This window comes from Empidonax traillii, unplaced genomic scaffold, assembly GCF_003031625.1.
Source record: "Empidonax traillii isolate 1590-97213 ecotype Southwest subspecies unplaced genomic scaffold, ASM303162v1 scaffold383:size710549, whole genome shotgun sequence".
NCBI classification, from domain to species: domain Eukaryota; kingdom Metazoa; phylum Chordata; class Aves; order Passeriformes; family Tyrannidae; genus Empidonax; species Empidonax traillii.
In genome coordinates, this window is record NW_020955576.1 from 115,513 (window position 1) to 128,620 (window position 13,108).

At 47.9% G+C, this 13,108-nt stretch overlaps 1 protein-coding gene across 2 annotated transcripts in view; it reads left to right on the forward strand.

Moving 5' to 3' along the window:
• Positions 1-1,744: 1,744 nt before the first annotated feature.
• The window catches only part of TRPC5 (transient receptor potential cation channel subfamily C member 5), a 92,799-nt gene continuing 81,435 nt past the window's right edge, over positions 1,745-13,108 (forward strand). For both annotated transcript variants that reach the window (XM_027893142.1, XM_027893141.1), the window contains exon 1: positions 1,745-1,775. The gene's annotated coding sequence lies outside the window, so the exon portion shown is untranslated. The remainder of the gene's footprint in view (positions 1,776-13,108) is intronic.

Genomic DNA, 13,108 nt, shown 5'->3' on the forward strand with positions numbered 1-13,108 from the left:
AAATGATTTGCTGTGAATTATTTACTCAGAACCTCAGGGGACAAGGAGGGCATCTCAACATTTGCACGATAAAATATGGAGTTGACTCCTAGCGGTGTTTGCAGGGGAAGAAGCGTTTGCCCCGATGCTCTGACCGATATAGCTGGTGCGTTCCTGGCACACCAGGATATTTAATAATATCTCAGCAAGATTTAGGGGAGTTTGGAGACAATTTGGATCATTAAAAGGGCAAGACATGGCTTTGACTTGTCTATGAGGCCAATTACAAACTTATCAGCGTAAAGTCTCGAGCGTGAAGTGGAAAGAAAGGCTCGTTGTAGCAATAATGGTGCTTAAAAAGGAAAAACAATTTAATGCCACGATGTTGTGCCCAGCCTGTTCCCTAACAGTGACCGATGACCCCAGCCAGCTCTCCTAATTTCTACACTGGGCAGAAAGCTCTATAGAATCAAATATCCCTTTGGCCAGTTTGGGTCAGCTGTCCTGCCCATGCTCCCTCCCAGATCCCTGTGCACCTGCTCGCTGGCAGAGCATGGGACACTGAACTGTCCTTGGCTTTGGGCGAGCCCTGCTCAGCAACAACTACAACATCGGGGTGTGATCAACACAATCCTCACACTGACTCCAACACACGTCCCTACACCAGCTACTGGGGAGGGAATTAACTCCATCCCAGCCCAAACTAGGGAAGCGGGTGTTGGGGGTGGATGGATGTGAGTGTGGATGTGTGTGGGTCTGCAGGTGTGTGTGTGTGTGGATGTGCAGGAGGTGTGTATGTGGGTGGGTGGATGCTGGGGAGTGTGAGGGTGTGGCTGTGCAAGGGTGTGTTTCTGGGTGGGAGCGTGGGGAGGTGGGAGTGTGTGTGCAGAAGTCTGTATGAGCAGTGTGGGTGTGTGGAAGTGTGAGGGGGTGTGTGTGGAGGGTCTGTGTGAGGATGTGTGCGTGTGTGTGTGTGTGAGAGACAGGAGGCAGTGTGTGTGTGTATGTGATGGGAAGATGTATATGTGTGTGTGCACGTGTGTGAGAGGTGGCTGTATCCATGTGAGCATGTGACAGGAGGATGTATGTGGGGTGTGTGTGGGGCAGGTGTATTGGTGTGTGTGCGGGGCAGGTGTATCTGTGTGTAAGGTGGGTGTCTCGGTGTGTGTAGGGTGGGTGTATCTGTGTGTAGGGTGGGTGTATCTGTATGTAGGGTGGGTGTATCTGTGTGTAGGGCGGGTGTCTCGGTGTGTGTGGGGCGGCTGTATCTGTATGTAGGGTGGGTGTATCTGTGTGTAGGGTGGGTGTATCTGTGTGTAAGGCGGGTGTCTCGGTGTGTGGGGCGGGTGTATCTGAGTGTAAGGCGGGTGTCTCGGTGTGTGTGGGGCGGGTGTCTCGGTGTGTGTGTAAGGCGGGTGTCTCGGTGTGTGGGGCGGGTGTATCCCCGCGCGAGGTGCGGCGTGTGCCCGTGAGCTCCGCTTGGCTCTGCCCGGCTCTGCTCTGCTCGGCTCAGCTGGGGCCCTGTTGCGGGCGGGGAGCGGCGGGGGCGGCGGGAGCGCTGCGGGGGCGCGGTGTTTCCGCGGGAGGGCGGGTCGCAGCCCTGCCCGGTGCCGCCCGCCGGGGCGCGGGGCGCGATGCGGCGGCCGCGCTGCGGAGCCCACGGGCGGCGCGGAGCCGCGGGGCCGCGGGCAGCGGCGTAGCGGGGCGGAGAGGGGGCGGCCGCCCCCCGCGGGCGCCCGGCGGATCGCGGATGAGCGGCGCGGCCCGGCGGAGCCGCCTGACGGAGCGGCGCGGAGGTGAGCGGGGATGGGGCGGCGGGAGGAGGGGGCCCAAAGCCCCCCGGTCACCCTCGGAACTTGGAGCCCCCAGCCCCTCGGGCACCGGGCGGGGGTGGCCGGGAGCTCTCCGTGCCCACCGGCACCCGGCTGCCCCGGCGTGAAGCGGCGCTCCCGCTGAAGTTGCCAGCGGCCGGGGCCGGGTGGGATGCGGAGCCGAGCTGGATGCGGGGCTGTGCGGGATGCGCTGGCCGCGCTTCCCCACGGGAGTTGCCGGCAGCGCCGGGATCGGCATCCCCAGGGCCGGTGATGGATTTGGGCAGCCCTGGCCCTAAGTGACAGTACGTACCGGCCACCCGCACCCTCACAGCGTGGGTTAAATATCGATGTAAGTTGCTGTTAATTCGGACGTCTCTTGACCTGTCGTATGGGTGACCCGCGAGGCTTCAGAATAGGAGCGATGATAGTGATACAAGAGGGGTGTTCTCTTCTGAGATGCATGAAGGAAAAAATATGCCTCTTTTATCTACCCCTCTTTGAACTACTGGGCATCTTGCAGTTTATAGTTTAGCAAATTCCTCAACCTGAAAAAAAAAAAAAAATGGGGGGTGATTTTCAAGACTCTTCATGAGTTCATTTGCTTACTATGGAACCGTGACTTCAGCGGTCTCTTTAGTATAAAAACATTCTGCTTGTGTGATATTTTTGGTGACATTGACAACAGATTTGTAAGTCATGGTTATGAATATGGTAATGTGCAAGTCTCCCGTTAAATTCTCTGTGCTTTAGGTAGCATGGTTAAACAGTCACGTATGAAGCCTTGCATTCTCAAGCAGTGTTTTCTTTGAACTCCCAGTCTGTTTGATCCCTTCTTCTTAACTTTTCCACCGTGTAGTAAAAAAATATTTGATCTTTCTGATGGTCAGATGCAAACCCTAAGTTTTGTGTCTGGTGCATCTGCTTGCCAGCCTGCTTATGTAATGCGGCGACCTGTGCAGAATGCAAGAGGAGATTCCAGGATCAGAGAATATCCTGATTGGGAAGGGACCCACGAGGATGAAAGATGTAAGGGAACATTTTTGGAAAGTATTTTTGCCCCTGTGTGTGCTCGTGCCCCCATGGGAGAGCTGAGGAGGGTTATTCTGTTCCGTGGTCATTCTGCCTGATCCGGGGCAAATCTCTCAGCCTTCTTTAGTGCTGGTGCCTTCTCCTTAAATACGGCATATCCTGTGGCACCGCTTCCCCAGGGCTGCCTGAAGCTACTCAGAAGCCCGTGAAAACATTTTGCAGCCAGGGAGGTACTGTGTAAATGCAGATTAGTATATTGCTGTTTTAAAAATGCTTCTCAGAAGTTCAAGCGGTATCTTTAAGCAGTTTATTCGAGCTGCAGCCAAATGTCTGTTCAGTGAGCTCCAAAGCAAACTAAAGGAGCTGTTTTCTTGAGTAGCACTCCCTTGTAAAGAAATCTGGTGTCGTTTCTCAGGGAAAGAGAAAGAAAAAAAAAATCACATTTGGGTGTTATCATATGTGTCACTCTTTGTTTGGTCCATGAATATTTACTCCAACTTTCTCTGCATGTAACTTGTCAGTAATTATCAGCTGAAGAAACACTTCAGACCCAGACCCTTCAAGCTGTAAATAGTGGATGAAGACATGAAAACACTTCCCCTGACCACGACATCCAACTGGCCCACTGTGAATCCGCTGGTCTCCGTGGTGTGGCTTTGCTGTTCCATCTGCTTGTACTTTCATTCTGAGATACAGCAGTGATCAGTACACTCTCAGCTAGGAGCAAGTCTTTCTAGGCAAGAACTATGTCTCAGATACTTCCACAGCATCCGTTTCTAGCATTAAAAGTAAAGAAAAAGGTTGAGGTGCTGGCTTTTTTTTTTAAGCTGGGAAAAGAAACTAGATGGAAAAGGACTTGAGCTTGAGATTAACCTCTGGTCAGCTTAAATTTATCTTGCAAGTACATAGAACAGTAACAGAATTCCTAATTTTTATTACTGGGCTTCTGAGACAATGATTTCTATTTTGATGTGTGTTACTTTTCATCCTAGCATATTGAAGTCTCATTGGTTTTGTAATATATGTTTTTTAAGGCATTGTTACTTTTCTTAACCTCTTTCTGCTTTGGTAGATTCTCTGAATAGCTTCTACTCAGAATTGCATTTAAGGTAACGCAAAGCTCAAAAATTCTTTGATCAGCTTGCTTTTTGCAAAGATTTATTTCTGGCAAACTTAAAAAAAATGCTTAGGGTGTCAATTCTGAGGTCTTTTCATGTTGTGGATTTAATAGGCAAGGTACTGTCAGCTGAGCTGTGAGTCTTGCTAATAATGCGATTACGTTGGGTTTTGAAAGATACAATTCTTGAAAACATACCTCAGGGGAGAAAATTCACAATAGCTATGTGCAGAATATTTTTTTTTTCCTACAACAGATGGAAGAGCATTCAAGGGTGGCTAAAATTAGTTTGAAACAGAAGATCATTCCTACAAGTACAGTAGTATAATTTGTACAGAATGAGCCAAATCCTACTAATTGTTACACTGGCGTAAATATAAAGAAATTTCTTTGCCTGGAGTTTCTCCGTCTTTAGCCCCCCCATTCTCATCTTGACAACAGCACAATATTCACTCCCTGAGACTCCAGTTCCAAATTTGCTGTAATATGGTTGTGGGTAGAGAGTTGCTGAATGACTCAGATGAATGTAGCTCAGAGTAAACAAACATGTAAATCATTTCTGGCTAGAGAGGGAGAGAAGGGAAAACATGAGAAGAGCAGGGAAAAGCCAACCTCGGGGACGAGACAATTCTAAAGACACGATCAGCAAAGGATCACTAAGTTCAGCAGATTGCAACCATCAGAAACTCAGGTTTGGATTTACCACGGTCTGTTGAGTTTGGAAATGAGAGAAACCTGTAGGAAGTGAGTGCCTGAAAGGCAAGGGTTACACACAAGCACAGGTTTGCAGTTGTTGGGCTGACAGCCTGGTACGAAGGTGAGCAGGCTCGTGTCAACACCTGCATTTGCCACATTTCAGTGGCCCACTGTGAGAGCTGGGAACCAGCTGTGCTGCCTGTCCCAGAGGGAGGATGTTCCCCCTGATGGATGGTAGCCTCTCCAGTGTCCGATTTGGGGGAAAAAAATGCAAATTGGCAAGTGATTCGTGAATGTTTCTGAACATGAAATCCTGGAGAACAGTGTGGAGTTGGTATGAGTAATTGCAGAGACCCAGCTTGTGGTTCAGAGTAAGGAGTACCAGAGTGGCTTTTAAACAACTGCGGGTTTCTTATCTGGACGAGTCTCTGGCACCAAATCAGGGCAAGGCAAAGGCTGCTCTCGTTTGTTTCTCCTGCCAAGTGAGATGGCCAGTAAGCACAAAGCAGTGCTGCAGAGCATCTTTCCAACCAGGTTCTCTTGAATGCCCAGGCCCAGTGCAGTTAAAAGTCATGGGAGACTGGAACTGTCCCTGTGTGAGGGTTTTTATTCCCCTCAGCTGCCGGAGTGATTCCGCTTCAGTGTGTTTTGCAGCATAAGTTAGGTTAAGTCCCCTTTTGGGGAAGCAAGGAATGTGCTGACATCCAGGGTTGAAATGAGGAGAACTAGGGCTGGTTCCCCCCTGCTGCATGTTCCCCAGAGCTCTGCCTCCCTGCTGGATAACCTGCCTCACGTTTGGCTGCTTTTGCCAGCGTGGTAAAGAGGATGCTGTGTTGTTGTGTGGAGATGTTCAGCCTAAAATTTGTGCCCTTTCTGAGATTTCCTGCTTGGAAAGCAGCAAGGAGCCCTTAGAGTGAAGATATGGCATCCCTGTGGTGTTTTCTGTGAGATGATGGCTGGAGGAATATTGCTGGATGAGTAGACTTGGGCCCTCATTTCTCCCTTTTTTATGTTCTTTAGGGCACACCAGGTTCTGTATCATGTTGGTCACCGTGGCCATGATAGCAGACTTGACTTTGGCAGCAGGATGGTTTTTGCTAATGGGAATTATGGGTGTTTCTGTTAGATCGTTAGACACGTATTATTATTTATTCTCAGCTCAGTTTCTGGATTCAAGCCAGGAGGCTGCTTTGTCCTTATTCCATCTCCCTTCTCTCTCTCTCTCTCTCTCTCTCTCCCCCCCTCTTCTTCACATGCAGTGAACATGTTCTACTGAGAACTGAAGCAATTTCCTGGCCCCTCTCACGTGTCCTGCATCCCTTTTGTATCCTTAGAGAGTGATCTGATTCACTGTTTGGGAAAGACTGGTTTAAGCACCTGAATAGAGTCAGATAGGTTTCCTATCATGTCTGCTAATTAAATTGTAATGCTCGTTACCACGGGAGCCTGTGGAGGGCAAAAGCATAAGCAGGTTGAAAAAGATGAGTTCACAGTGAACAGAGAGTGGGTAGAACACGTGAAGGTGTGGATGTAACCTGTGGGTCCCTGCACTATGAATTGCTGGATGCAGGGAGAGTGCAAGAAGGGAACACAGGCTGCTGCCCATCACCAGAGATAACATCTTGGGATAGAAAGACGGTGGATTTAATCCATTCCTGGGTCCTCCTAGCACTGACACATACAGCTTGCTAAAACAGAAAAATCACTTTCTTCTCAGTGAAATAAGGAGGGAAGAGCAGAGCTAATGGAATAGTGCTTATTGGGCATTTTGGTTCCAGAATGATAACCAGGGTAGAGATTTCAGCCTGCTCTCACAGGTATTAGTGGATTAACATAGGAAGCTGCAGGAATTTAATTGTGTGAAGCCTTACTGACAAAGCCAGTGAGAGGATGAAGATACTTGGGACTCAGGGTTCTGGCTGGGACAAGATGAAATAATTCCACTCTCACGTTTGGTGTTTTGTCCTGTTCATTCTGGTTTGTGCTGAATTATGAAATGGAGTTGCTGATCTCTTACTTAGCCTGGAGCTGCAGTTAATGGAAATCTCTGTCTTATGTGTATTTGGGGTATTTGAAAGTTTCTAGGAGGAAAGACCTCCAGGTTTCTAAAATTGCCCTAACGCCTTAAAATTGTTCATAATAGTAACAAGAGGAATAAGGATTTGTAGGACATCAGTGCCTCATCACTGAGTCTTCTTTTGTGAGGTCAAGATAGAGGCAGGGATGTGGTCGGTGACTGAATGGATCTGAGCTGGATCCCCAGGGAACAGTTGGGAAGGCTATTTCAAATAGAAGCATCTGCTGCAAGAGAAGCGTTTTTTAACTGGAGAGGAGAGGTTTTGTGGACAAAGGAAGTAAAACCTGATCTATAGAAGAGGGCAGGAGAGCACAAAGAATGTTTGAACAAAAAAGATGTGAAGTCCCTGCAGTATATTTAAAGCTGTAGTGAAAATCTTTTGCCCAGGTCTTTCTGTTCTGTAAAATACCATCAGGGGATCTTCATCTGGGAAGCACAGACTGAGCCTCTGAAGAATCTTAAAAGTCTTCCCAAGTTTGCCTCTTCTGCAGTATCCCATTTATTCAGCAAGAAAACACAGACTAACTTCCCTCTTGGGAGAGTCCGTGAGAGCCGTGCCTGGAGCTGACTGTGCCCAGTGGCTCTGCAGGGGCTGGTGGAGGGAACAAGGCAGCCCAGACACAACCCTGTGCTCCACCAGCCTCTTTGTTCCTTGAGGAACCTGCAGGGAGAGCAGCTCCTGTGGGTCCTGACTGACACCCCATGGATGCACAAGAGGAGAGAGTCCAAGTCCCTGTTCTGGACAGACCCTCGGTCCCCTCTCTGTGCTGTGGTCATGAGGGGCACAAGCTGAACCCAGACCAGGGGGTGCTCTGTGGCTGGGAAAAGGGCTTCAGGCTTCTCAGACTCAAGGTCTAAACCAAGTGTCTGCCTTAAAATGCACATCTTTGTTTAAGCAGGGAGCTCTGTGTTTTCGGAGTGTTAGGGCAAATGTTCTGACATTCGTCTGTGGGTTTCTGTGCATCTTGACATCGTGCCAAGTTGGGAGTGATGTCATCCCAGCTCTCCTCCTTCACCACGCACACAGGGATTGGTGCTGCTGTGCCCACATGCACATTACTAAGGCTGTTGCACCAAGGATGGGTGATGAGGGCACGCTGTGGTCCGGGGAGCACGCACGCACACGGAGTGCCTTGGCTTCCACATTATCTGCTGCAGCTTTCCCTGCACCCTGTCTGTAACCTCATCAAACCGGCTGAGCAGCTGGTGAGTGGGCGCCTTGCCTGTCAAAGACAGGGGTAGGAATATCAGCAGTCAACAAGCCATCTCATTAGCTGCTGGCATGAAACGGAATCGGGGAGGGTGGACACCCCTCCCAAAAATAAACCCATTGCTGTCCATAGAAGCCACATGAACCCCTGCTTGACTGAAATAGTTTGGGAGAAGAAATGAGTCGATGAGTGGCTTGGCTGGAAGGAATAAATGCAGGATGCTGCAGTGGATGAAAGGGAGAGGTGTTCTAGCTCTGTTTTAGCTCTTTGTACAGGGGTTTCTGGACATCCTCCAGTCAAAAACAGTTCATCTGCACTGGCTGTGCAGCTGTGGAGTGGGTCAGGTAGCACAAATAACTAGCAAATCCTTCTGGGCTGTCTTCTGATTTTGCCAAAGATTGGCATGTACTGGTGAATGGAACAAAGCAGAAAACGGGGTGGGGGTGGGCTGGTGTTCTTCCTACAGAAATCTTACATATTCCTAACGTGTCACTCCACTCTTCAAACGTAACAGTCCCCAAGCGCCCAAAGTTTGTAATTATTTGTGCAAAGAGAATCCAAGTGCCTGAGTGGTTAAATCACTCAGCAGAGAACTGTGGAAGGAGAAAGAAAGGCTGGGATTCAAGCTGCCAACACAAGGGTGGGCCTGGCCCACAGTCTGTTTGGTCTTTTTGTATGGAAGGAAGATCAAATTTGTCAGAGTTATTGGCTCTGCCTGCTCCCTGCTCAGGGACATTTCCAGTTGAAGGGCAAGTTAAATTCTCAGAATTCCCAATTCTTGCCTTGCTGAAGGGAAATGTGGCTCTAATCAGCCTCTTCTCTTTCACCAGTCCTGGCACTGGCCATAAGTTGAGTTGCTGGTGAAAGCTGAAGTGCTTCTCTGGACCTATGAGGTGAGCAGAGAAGCAACAGTGGGAAATGGAAAAATTCCCACTGACTTTACTTGAGTTTTGGATCTGGGCATGAAGAGCAATGTTTCATTTCAGATAACTGTCCTCTGAACCGTTTATTTTCATTCTTTTTTGAAGGCACACTAGCTAAAGGCACCAAAATTCAGGGTGCAGTATTTGGGATGTAATGAAGGAGTGGGGTTGCTGCCGTGACCTTCCCAGCTGCATTGGGATTAACCTTTCTCTCTTGCAAAAATCAGCTGGAAACAAAGCTCCTTCTCCTGTGGCACTGACCTGTGCAGAGCAGGCAAGTTCAGGGCTGGGTTTTGTGTTTGCTTTTTTTAGGATCAGAGCCTTTTTTCTCCTGCTTCTGCATGCAGAGCTTCCCCTCAGTGACCAGAGGTGTGTATGTGGAGCAGGGACACCTGCCTGCACCTGCATAGCAGGCGACTTGGGAAGGTGACCTCTTCAGAAGTATCCTTCTGTCCCTCCCAGAATGGAGGCAAACTGAGCCCAGAAGGTCAGGCTCAGCCCTCAGAAAACCCATTTTCAGAGTTTCACAATCAGAGTCAGGCCAAGGTGAAGGGAACTAAGGAGTTGCTCCAGGCAGAGTCAAAGAGGTGTGATTCCTGCAGTCCTGCTACAGAGGCCCGTTCATGGTGGTTCTCTCTCAGAGTCCTTTTGTCTGGTTGTTCTGCTTGGCTGAAGTCCTTTAACCGCCACACCTGGGGCAGTGAGGCTGCAGTGCTGTGAGAGGATGCTGTGCCTCACTGTTCCTACATTTGAACTAGGATAAGACCTCAAACACCTGCCAAATCTCTGCTGCTGTCAAGGTTATTCACAGAAACTACATTGCTAGATGGAATTTTTTTTTTTTTTCTGGTCTGTGGATAATTTCAGACCCTGATCTACGTTCTGCAGATGGCTCTGGTGTTCTTGGATGTTCGGCCAAACACATTTTTGCCAGCAACAATGTCTTATAGACCGGTATCTCGATTTCTGTGATGCCTGTAGGGGAATTTGGGCTGCCACAAAGTTGTTCTTTTGCTTCATCCAGACACTGAGAGCCTGCTCTGTTCAAAATATTTCCAGTAGCAAACTGAGTTGCTGTTCCTGCCTTTTCAATGGGCAACCAGGCTCGAGTGGGCACATGCTGGGTCACACAGCAGCGTGCAGACACAGAGCAGAGAGTCCTGGGCTGTGGCATGTTCCTGTGCTTAAATGTTGACACATTATGAAGAGAATGCAAGGTTCAAAAAAAAAAAAAAATCAACTTAGGTTTGTAGTTCCTGTTCGTAGCTGGGAAATCTGGAGTATGTTAAATGGCATTATTACTGTGCCCGTATTGCAGCTGCAGTTTAAATCGGCTTTATGGGTTGAGCCTCTTTAACGTGGAGCTGGGGTAGATTAGCAGCATTTTTCAGTCATTTGGCGAACAAGGAAAGAGAAACACAGCAGTGCACCCGTGATCCTGCAAGACTGAGAAGTCAAAGCCAGGTCTTTTCTTTCCTTGATGCTGTGCCACACAGAGCTGTCACTGAATTCAGTTGATTAGTTCAGAAGCAAACGAGCAGTGTTCTACTAATAACATGGGTACACGAGGGGTACCAACATGCTGTGTGGATTTTTGGATGGATGGATTCCTGTTGTAAATGTCTTTTATAGTCTCAACATTCGAAATCTGCCTTTGTGAGCACTAAGTGAGGAATCAAGTAGTAAAGAATTGAGACCTCAGAGATGAGAAGTGAAGAATATGGGCAGTTCTCCAGTGGAAGTGCAAAGTCTTTTATAGGAAAGATAAATATGATGGATAACTGATGCTGCTCCAAAGTACTGGTTTGTTTCTAAATTAACGAACACATAAGTAGACCTACTTGTATCTCTCTTACATTTATTCTTTTATTATCTTGGTTTAGAACCAGAAGCCCAATCTAATGTTTTCTTCTAACATTCCTGTGGAATCCATATGGATCAATTATCATTATCAAGAGCGTTACGTTGGTAGTAATGAGAATGTCTTGCAGCTGAAAAATGAGCTCTGGGAACTGCCTGCTCAGACTGCAGAATTTGTCTAGGCTAGCTGGACCACCTCTGTGCAGTGGGGATGCTGAAGACACAGGGCGGGGTCTGATACCAGAAGGATTTTTAGTTGGACCATCTCCATTTACCTGGATGTCTGGAGAATGACTGCACTTTGGATCAGCACTTGACTCCATGGGAACTAATGAATACTGCAAAGTGATGAACTATTGCTGGTGGAAACCCAGTAATCCATTGCCATTAGACCAGCCAGGATGTGTTTGTAGCACTGCTGTCAGTGCCTTTGATGTCTGGGCTGCTGGGGAGACATTATGGGGCAGAAAACTGTGGATTTCACCCATAAGAAATGTTAAAACCCAACAGCATGTGATTGTTGCAAGAAGGAATCGTGGTTCTATTTATTACAGCCCAGGAACTTTTCCATCTTTACCCTCCAGGGTAATGTCAATAAAGTCTTTGGAGAGTCCCCTCCAGTGTTTCCTGCTACCTGAAACCCCCTTTCTGCACATAGATACAGAAAGCACCGGGAGATGGTCCCACAAATTTGTGCTTTATTCGATTCTAAAGCTCCCCCTAAAGCTGCACATTCAGACTCAGCAAAGCACTGGTGACATATGGATAGAGACACACTCCTACACTGGCACTTGTTCTCTTCTCTTGCTTTTTTTTTTCATTTGAGGGTGCTGAGGAGGGAAGATAAAGCCCCAAAGTGAGTGACAATAGACTAAGTCAAAACGTAGGGGCTGAGAACTGAAGAAGTTTGATAACAGCATGTGATAGACTGTGCCAGTGGTGCCTAACAGCATGTCACAGACCACACTGGTGGGACATGAAACGGGAAGCAAAGCACGGAGATGCTTTGATGTGCTACCAAAGCTTTGCAATACCTTCCCTGCTGAGTTAGAGAAGAGCTCTGGTTTGGTGAGTCCACTCAATGGCATCGTCAGTGCAGTGAAAGCAGGAAGGAGTCCAGGAGAGCGACTTCCCTTTTCAATTTTACCTGTGCAGTTTGGAGTTATGTCAGTGAAGTCAGCAAGACAAGTGAATCTGCATAAGCAGAATGAAATTCAGAGTGGATAACATAGACCTGAACAACTTGGCTCTGCTTTGGCTGAAGCAATGTGAAGGAAGAGCATGCTAACACTAGAAAAGGAAATAGAAAAAGAAGTTAAAAGAAAGGAGAGCTCTAAGTATTTTCTTCACTAAGATGACATATAAATATATACAGACTTAATTAGAAGGTTATTTGAAATCTCAAGGCCAGCTATCAGCTTCTCACATTTTCACAATGTTTTGTTACAGCCTACTATAAAAAAAAGGCAGCTAATTAAAACATATTTATTCATCCAATCACACAGGTATTACAAAGAGACATTGGGTATTTCTGCTCAATTTAATGCAAAGTAATAATATCATATAGGAGGTACCTCTAACAGGCAGTATTCATCCCTGTACCTTGGTTTGTTTGGCATCCTCTCCCTGAGCAGACAGCAGACACAGCCTGAGATGTCCTGCATTTCAGGCAGGAGGAGGAAGGATTTTCGGTTGCAACGCTGGAGTTGCACGCGTTGCTTGGTTAGACTTTGCCGTGCGCCCTCAGGATTTGCAGCCCTGTGCTAATGTAAAACATAAAGTAGAGTCACCTTGACTTCACATCTATCAGCTTATGCAAGTGCTAACCTTTTGCTGCGCCGCCACAGAAATGTCATCGCTGCTCAGCCTGGCGGTGCAAACAAACAGCTCCGTTGTCGATAACAGATTTGGGCTGGCCGGCTCCCTGGCTGCTTCTGTGGCTTTGGGATGTTGATCACTGCACAAACCAGAGTGGGCAATCTTCTTTTTCCCTCCCCCATCCAGGGAGGGATGGGGTGTGTGTGTTTGTTTGTTTAAGTGGTTTCACCTTTTCGAAGGCTTTAAGGAGGAGAGTACTGGTGGCATGCTGAACACTTGGTGCCAGCTTTCCACTCCCTCTCTGTGGCATTATCTGGTGCAGTGTTTGCATGTGTTTTGGGGCAGCTCAGACTGTGGGATCGTTGGCAGGAGTGCAGCATCTCGGGAGCTCTCACTGCCCCTCATTTTCTTTCGTAGAATGTTGAGGTCCAGAAAGAAATTTGGGAGACATATGGATAGCGTTTGATTTTTTTTCCACCGGAAAAGTGGAATGAGTCAGTCACTGTCTAACAGTTTGGACTGTCCTGCTGAGGGTTTACAAGGGGCCTGAGTAGCTCTCCTGAAATAACACGAGGGAATTCTTG